Below are 7145 nucleotides of genomic sequence, written 5' to 3'. Positions count from 1 at the left end.
CACTGTCTCCTCACCTAAACTGTAAGCCCCTCATAGAGTGGGACAGTGATGTTTTTCTTTGGAGTTCCCTGGTTTAACTCCTAGTGGTTTTTCCATTAAAGTTGTGGGAGGAAAATGTTACAAAAGAAAAAAAAGGTTTGGTACAAATGGTCAATGTCTCACTAATGTTTTGTTACTGTGGAACCAAGAGTCAGAAGGGGTCTGTAGACTTGTGATGGCTAAATCTCATTTTACTCATTAAAACCTTGTTGTATGTTGAATACTGCTAAATCATGCCTGATAGATGAGTTATATTTGTTAAGAGATGCTGTATAAATGCCACGTGTTATAATTAACAAGCAGCTGCAAAAACAAACACACTGTTAGAACACAAAAAAATTGAGAGCCTTATATGGGGCATTTGCCAAAGATCTGTGTGTTTTCTCACTGGTTCCCTGTACATGGTGACATGCTGTGGTCCAGAGATGATCTGTATCTCATGTGTCTTTTTTCTCAATTCAGTCCTCTCTGAAGTCATGCAGTGTCTGAAAATCATGTCTTCTAGCTCTTACCTTCACATCGGAGAACACAGTATCACTGACTTAAAACCTACTTTTATAATCAAAACGCTCACAAGGCCTGGCTCAAGTAATGACTAGTTGGAAGGTGCATTTCCTGGCCCTGATTAGATACGCTGTTCTTTATTCTTTTTTCATGAAATGTTTGGTTGTGTGGAGTCTGGATTCAAGGATTGATAAAGACATGCAAGGTATTGAGCAGCTGCTGAGGACAATCCCTTCTTCATTGTTTGCACAGGCAGTGCTCCAGTCTCTGAGGGAGGTATGGCGGAGGCATAAATTCACATGCTCGCCTTGCTGTTTGTCCATTCATGGTCTCTGGTGACGCCTCCTAACCACTGGTTTCTGTGGCATGATTGGAAACCAGGGCTTGCTCAAGGCCCTCTGTGCTTCCATTTCTGCCTTTCCTCTGAAGAGCAGTGGGGTAGGCCGTGTGTTTGTAAATCTAGAACTGTGCAACAGAGTTTTGCCCTGGAAAAAGACAGTGGCATTGAACGGTGATAATTTGTCATCCCAGAGCTTTCTTGAGAAAGTTTCAAGTTTAAATGAACACACTTTTTTTTTTTTTTTTTTTTTTAAGACAGCGAGTTCTGACCACAGGCATTGAGGGTTTTTTACCATTAAGAGATCAAAATTGACATTTCCCAGTTAGTTATGTATCTGTGTTTCAACCAAAATCATTTCATCATCTCTGATTAGTAAATGGACTTTCCTGATATTGGAGGATAACTAGAATTATTTAATCCTTACCTCTTCTTTTGGTAGAGACACAGAGAGGGTAAGACGTTACCTAAAATTACACAGTGAGTCATACAAAATGCACTTCCACAAAAGAGGATGACTACATGATAGGAGGCTAGTTATTAGTAGCTTGCAGTTTCTGTCAGAATGTTTGCATTTTATTTAATTAAATAAAAAGCTTGATTTCTTACAAAAATACAGCTCAAGCTATATTACCATACTAAGTTTTTGAAAACCTGAGTATCAGGGTAAGGTCACTTGTATGAATAATACCTGCACTTCCACTGTGTGGTCTCGTCTTACTGGAACTCTTCTCTAACCCAGATCCTCTTCTCTAACCCAGACCGTCTTCTCTAACCTAAACCGTCTTCTCTAACCTCGACTGTCTTCTCTAACCTAGACCGTCTTCTCTAACCAGGACCCAGACCGTCTTCTCTAACCCAGACCGTCTTCTCTAACCTAGATCCTCTTCTCTAACCCAGACCGTCTTCTCTAACCTAGACTGTCTTCTCTAACCTAGATCCTCTTCTCTAACCTAGACCATCTTCTCTAACCTAGATCCTCTTCTCTAACCCAGACCATCTTCTCTAACCTAGATCCTCTTCTCTAACCCAGACCATCTTCTCTAACCTAGATCCTCTTCTCTAACCCAGACCGTCTTCTCTAACCTAGACTGTCTTCTCTAACCTAGATCCTCTTCTCTAACCCAGACCATCTTCTCTAACCTAGATCCTCTTCTCTAACCCAGACTGTCTTCTCTAACCTAGATCCTCTTCTCTAACCCAGACCATCTTCTCTAACCTAGATCCTCTTCTCTAACCCAGACCGTCTTCTCTAACCAAGACCGTCTTCTCTAACCTAGATCCTCTTCTCTAACCTAGACCATCTTCTCTAACCTAGATCCTCTTCTCTAACCCAGACCGTCTTCTCTAACCAAGACCGTCTTCTCTAACCTAGATCCTCTTCTCTAACCCAGACCGTCTTCTCTAACCCAGACCGTCTTCTCTAACCTAGATCCTCTTCTCTAACCTAGATCCTCTTCTCTAACCCAGACCGTCTTCTCTAACCCAGACCGTCTTCTCTAACCAAGACCGTCTTCTCTAACCAAGACCGTCTTCTCTAACCTAGATCCTCTTCTCTAACCTAGACTGTCTTCTCTAACCCAGACGGTCTTCTCTAACCAAGACCACCTTCTCTAACCTAGACCGTCTTCTCTAACCTAGATCCTCTTCTCTAACCTAGATCCTCTTCTCTAACCCAGACCATCTTCTCTAACCCAGACCGTCTTCTCTAACCTAGATCCTCTTCTCTAACCTAGATCCTCTTCTCTAACCCAGACCATCTTCTCTAACCTAGATCCTCTTCTCTAACCCAGACTGTCTTCTCTAACCTAGATCCTCTTCTCTAACCTAGATCCTCTTCTCTAACCCAGACGGTCTTCTCTAACCAAGACCGTCTTCTCTAACCAAGACCGCCTTCTCTAACCTAGACCGTCTTCTCTAACCTAGATCCTCTTCTCTAACCTAGACCTTCTTCTCTAACCCTGATTGTCTTCTCAAACCTAGATTGTCTTCTCTAACCGAGATCATCTTCTCAAACCTAGATCATCTTGACACAGTACACAGTATTTACACTGGTTTTCTTTTCTTTCTTTTTTTTTCTTTGAGACAGGGTCTTACTCTGTCACCCAGGCTGGAATGCACTGTCATGGTCAAAGCTCACTGCAGCCTTAACCTCTCGGGCTCAAGCAGTCTTCCCACCTTAGCCTCCCAAGTAGCTGGGACCACAGGTGTATGCTACCATGCCCAACTAATTTTTTAACATTTTTTTTTTTGTAGAGTCAGGGTTTTCTTATGTTCTCTAGGCTGGTCTAAAACTCTAGAGCTCAAGAGATCTGCTGACCTCAGCCTTCCAAAGTGCTGTGATTATAGGCATGCACCAGCATACTTGGCCTATGTTGGTTTTCATTAGACATCATTCCTCAAAAAAATACTTCTAATTGGTTGGGCGTGGTGGCTCACGCTTATAATCCCTGCACTTTTGGAGGCCAGGGTGGGTGGATCACCTGAGGTCAGGAGGTCGAGACCAGCCTGGCCAACATGGTGAAACCCTGTCTCTACTAAAAATACAAAAAAAAAAAAAAAAAAAAAAAAATTAGCCTGGTATGGTGGTGCACACCAGTAATCTCAGCTACTTGAGAGGCTGAGGCAGGAGAATCTCTTGAACCTGGGAGATAGAGGTTTGTAGTGAGCCGACATTGCATGATTGCCCTTCAGCCTAGAAGACAGAGCAAGACTCTGTCTCAATAAATAAATAAATAAATACCTCTAGTATTTTTTACAATGTTACTTTCTGAAAGTGAGTGTAACCTAGTTTAATAATTCATGAATGTATTCTGCTAATTTAAATCCTTGTTATTTTTGCATTCTGAAGGTCAGTTAGCAACAAGCACTTAGTAACAAAAATATAGTAATCTCCAACATGGTTTTAACACTTCTAGAGACTCTTTTTACTGTGATAAGGAGAGAATCTTATTTCTAAAGTTTTTCTTTTGGGGCCCTAAACATGATGACCAGTGGAAAATAAGTGTTAAGTTACAGTTCCAAAATTCTGTTTTGTTTTGTATCTAAATGACAACTGGCTGGTCTATAAAAAGCTTGAGTGTTTATATTACTATAATTAGATTCATTTCTGTATCAAAAAGAATAAATTCAGTAAATATTTATGACATGCTCATGATAACTCTTTTTGATCTGCCTGTGTATTTGTAGTATTGTAACACTAACTATAGGGTGCTATGATTTCACTGAAGTTTGGAATCATTATTCTCTCTAAGACATAGCTTAGAGCTAATAGAAAATTCAGAAAGGATTCATTGGACTATTTTAATAAGTAACTGAATCTGGAATTTATAACCTGATAAATTTTTACAAATTGTGGAAGTATGAGGCATTAGTGTTGTTTGTATTTACGTTCGTTTCCCTAAATCATATCTTCTTTAAATCAGTCTAAAAAATTCATAACTTGTCTTGGGCTGAATTTGAACAAAAGTGTTCTAGAGAACAGGACCATTCTAGAAATATTGCTTTTACATTCTCAAAACAGAAATATTTTATCCCCGAATACCTAGACTATTATCTCGTGTTTCTTCCTCCTCAACCCACAGCTAATTAAGACAGTGACCCATGGGGTTTTATTTTTGTGATGAACTTATAACCTCTTTAAAATGTGGCAAGATTCAGTGACTTGTGGGAATAGAGTTTTGCACTATTTTCTACAATGCTGATTACACAATCATGAAATGTAATCTTACTTATGTGCTAAATCTGCTTGGGCATTTCCCCCCCATTATTTTGTCAGGACAGGAAGTAACTGACAACAGTGCAGAGTACTACTAAAATAATTTGACCTTCGCCATATACCCTCCAATTGGACTTTGTGTTTCAAATTGTCTACAGATGTCCTGTTCTGTAAGTCAGAAGGAAAAAAAACCTTGTATTTATTATTACATGAAGCTTTCTAAAGTAAATTGAGTGACCATTTTTCCTACTGCTAAATAAGTTTTCAAATATCACTAGGGGAAGTTGATTTTTTTAAAATAGAGCTATTATGTTAGAAACATACAATGGGAAAAAATCGCCTTATGTTTAGAGAAACAGCATATTTTGATTTCCTGCTAAGTCAAGCATTACCAGCAAAGAACAAGGTGAGTATAGTTCACACTAAAAAATGGAATACGGCTTAGTTTCTTGTAATGCTGTGAATAACGTGCTACTTAAATATACCAGTTGTCTTTTTGCTTCCCTCTCATCCCTCCTTATTTTTTAGAGAAGGATGAAAAAAAAAGCCTTATGTTTTTGAAGCTTCTGGAAATTGTCAGTTTCATATTGAAAATTTGTGATTTCCATAATTTATGTAAGGGTCTTTCTTGTGCTGTCACTCACAAGACTTAAAAAAAAAAACACTTGTTTTAGATGCCAATAACATCCATTTTTCTCTAGAGATGGAAAATAATTCCCTCTAATTCTTCCCCATAAGCACACCCACTTCTCCTTACAACATCACCAAAGTGACTGTGTCTGGTCACGAGTTCCATAGACTGATTCGATATCCTGTGTGCCATTTGTGTGAGGACTCTTTTACAGTAGGATGGAATGGCACCTTTTGCTTATTTGTAACTTAGTTGAGGCAAAGAAAGCTTTCATGGAAAGGTTCGATTGTTGGCTTCTGTGACTGAGCAGATGCCCCAGTAATTGGGAAAAGATGGCATTTCACTATTCTCTTCTCCCCTGTGGAAATACATTCAGAAAGGCAGGGCAATTTACTGACTCAGCGAGAGGCTGAGAGTGTATCTAATACTAACCAGTCTGTTGGATGTGGGTTTTAAAAACGTATTTACTTCCTTTGACGTTTTTGTATCTGCAGATGAGCTTGTGGAGTTTGTTTCTGTTTTTGTTTTAAACACTAGAGGTGTTCTTCTCAAACTTGTGTGTGACTTTTCTGGGACAGGAGGGATATAGCAACAGCAGTTGTGGGTGATGCCACTGAACACCCAGTGTTCTCACCCACCCCACCTCTTCCATCAGAGTGCTGTACAGAAAAGCTCCGGGAGGCATCTGCACTGTGCACACTCAGTCTTTATAGAGTACAGCCTCCCTTCTTTTTAGCAGGAGTGACACTGTTCCTCTTCATGGGGTGGTATCCCATCATGATGAGGACAGGTTGATAGGTCACCTGCAGCCTTTTGGATGAGACCAGGTTAGAGGGGAGGGATCAACTGTGTTGTGTGCAGCCTTGTCTAAATATGGAGCTAGGGGTTTTCATTGGATTGGTCGATGATGAGTTCATCTTATTTGAATGAAAGTGAAACAGATTTCTGAAATGAGGCTTTGCTGCCTTCGGTGGTGAAAGGGGAGAGCTTTTGCAGGTTCAAAAATAAAGCGGGATATTTAAGGCCCTGATCTCACTGGAATCATTTATATATTTTGTTCTGTGATGCCAGGTGGGACCTGCGTGGGATTTAATGTGTATGTTGGAGCATCCTTGGTCCTAGGGTCCTGGAGACAGAAGGAGCCACAGTATTTGGAGTGTTACCATAAGTGGATTTTAGAGGTCTGATCCACATTTATTGATCCCTTACTTTATACTTTGCACTCTACTTGGCACCAGGAGGATGGAATGAATAAGACATGGTCCCTCCCACCCAGGAGCTCATAGGCTTAAGGGGGAAAGCAAACATGTGAGCAAATGACTTATAGTAACACACTATCCAAAGGACCAGAAAGAAAGAACTGGTCAGTCTCCCTGGGGGTTAGATCAGAGTGGGAGAGGTGGGGGAAGCCTCATGAAGGATTTCACAAAAGAAGTTGAGGCTTGAACTAGGTCTTTAAAAATGAGTCAGTGGGACAACAGGACAATATTGGGGACTGGCGTATCAGGCAGGAGCATGAGCAAGTTTGGGAACTATGAAATACTGAAAACTGCCAGCAGCAGCAGTAACATGGCTGGAGTATAGGTTGTGAGGAGTGACATTCAGAGAAACCATGCTGGAGAAATGGATGGACCTCATCATAAACCCTGGCCTTACTGCTCAATTTGGACTTTACAGTTGCTGAGGAGCCTCTGCAAGTGTTCAAGCTGGTGAACAGCATAATGGCATTTGCAGTCTGGCCGCCTTGTGAAGGGTGCACCTGAGGAGACTGACGTAGGGAAACCAGTCAGGAGATGATGATGGCACCCAGCTAAGAGAGAACACTGGTCTATACTGCAGGAGTAGCTGGGGGTGAGTAGGGGAGTGAAGAGCAGAACACAACTCCTAGGGTCAAGAGGAAGAGTGGTATTCTGGGA

At 40.9% G+C, this 7145-nt stretch overlaps 1 protein-coding gene across 8 annotated transcripts in view; it reads left to right on the top strand.

Moving 5' to 3' along the window:
- LRCH1 (leucine rich repeats and calponin homology domain containing 1) overlaps positions 1–7145 on the top strand; it is a 221492-nt gene that overhangs the window by 130470 nt on the left and 83877 nt on the right. The gene's annotated exons all lie outside the window — the stretch shown is intronic.

Source organism: Callithrix jacchus, chromosome 1 (assembly GCF_049354715.1).
Source record: "Callithrix jacchus isolate 240 chromosome 1, calJac240_pri, whole genome shotgun sequence".
NCBI classification, from domain to species: domain Eukaryota; kingdom Metazoa; phylum Chordata; class Mammalia; order Primates; family Cebidae; genus Callithrix; species Callithrix jacchus.
The sequence above is the reverse complement of the archived record's forward strand: the minus strand, read 5'-3'. Positions and strand labels throughout refer to the sequence as shown.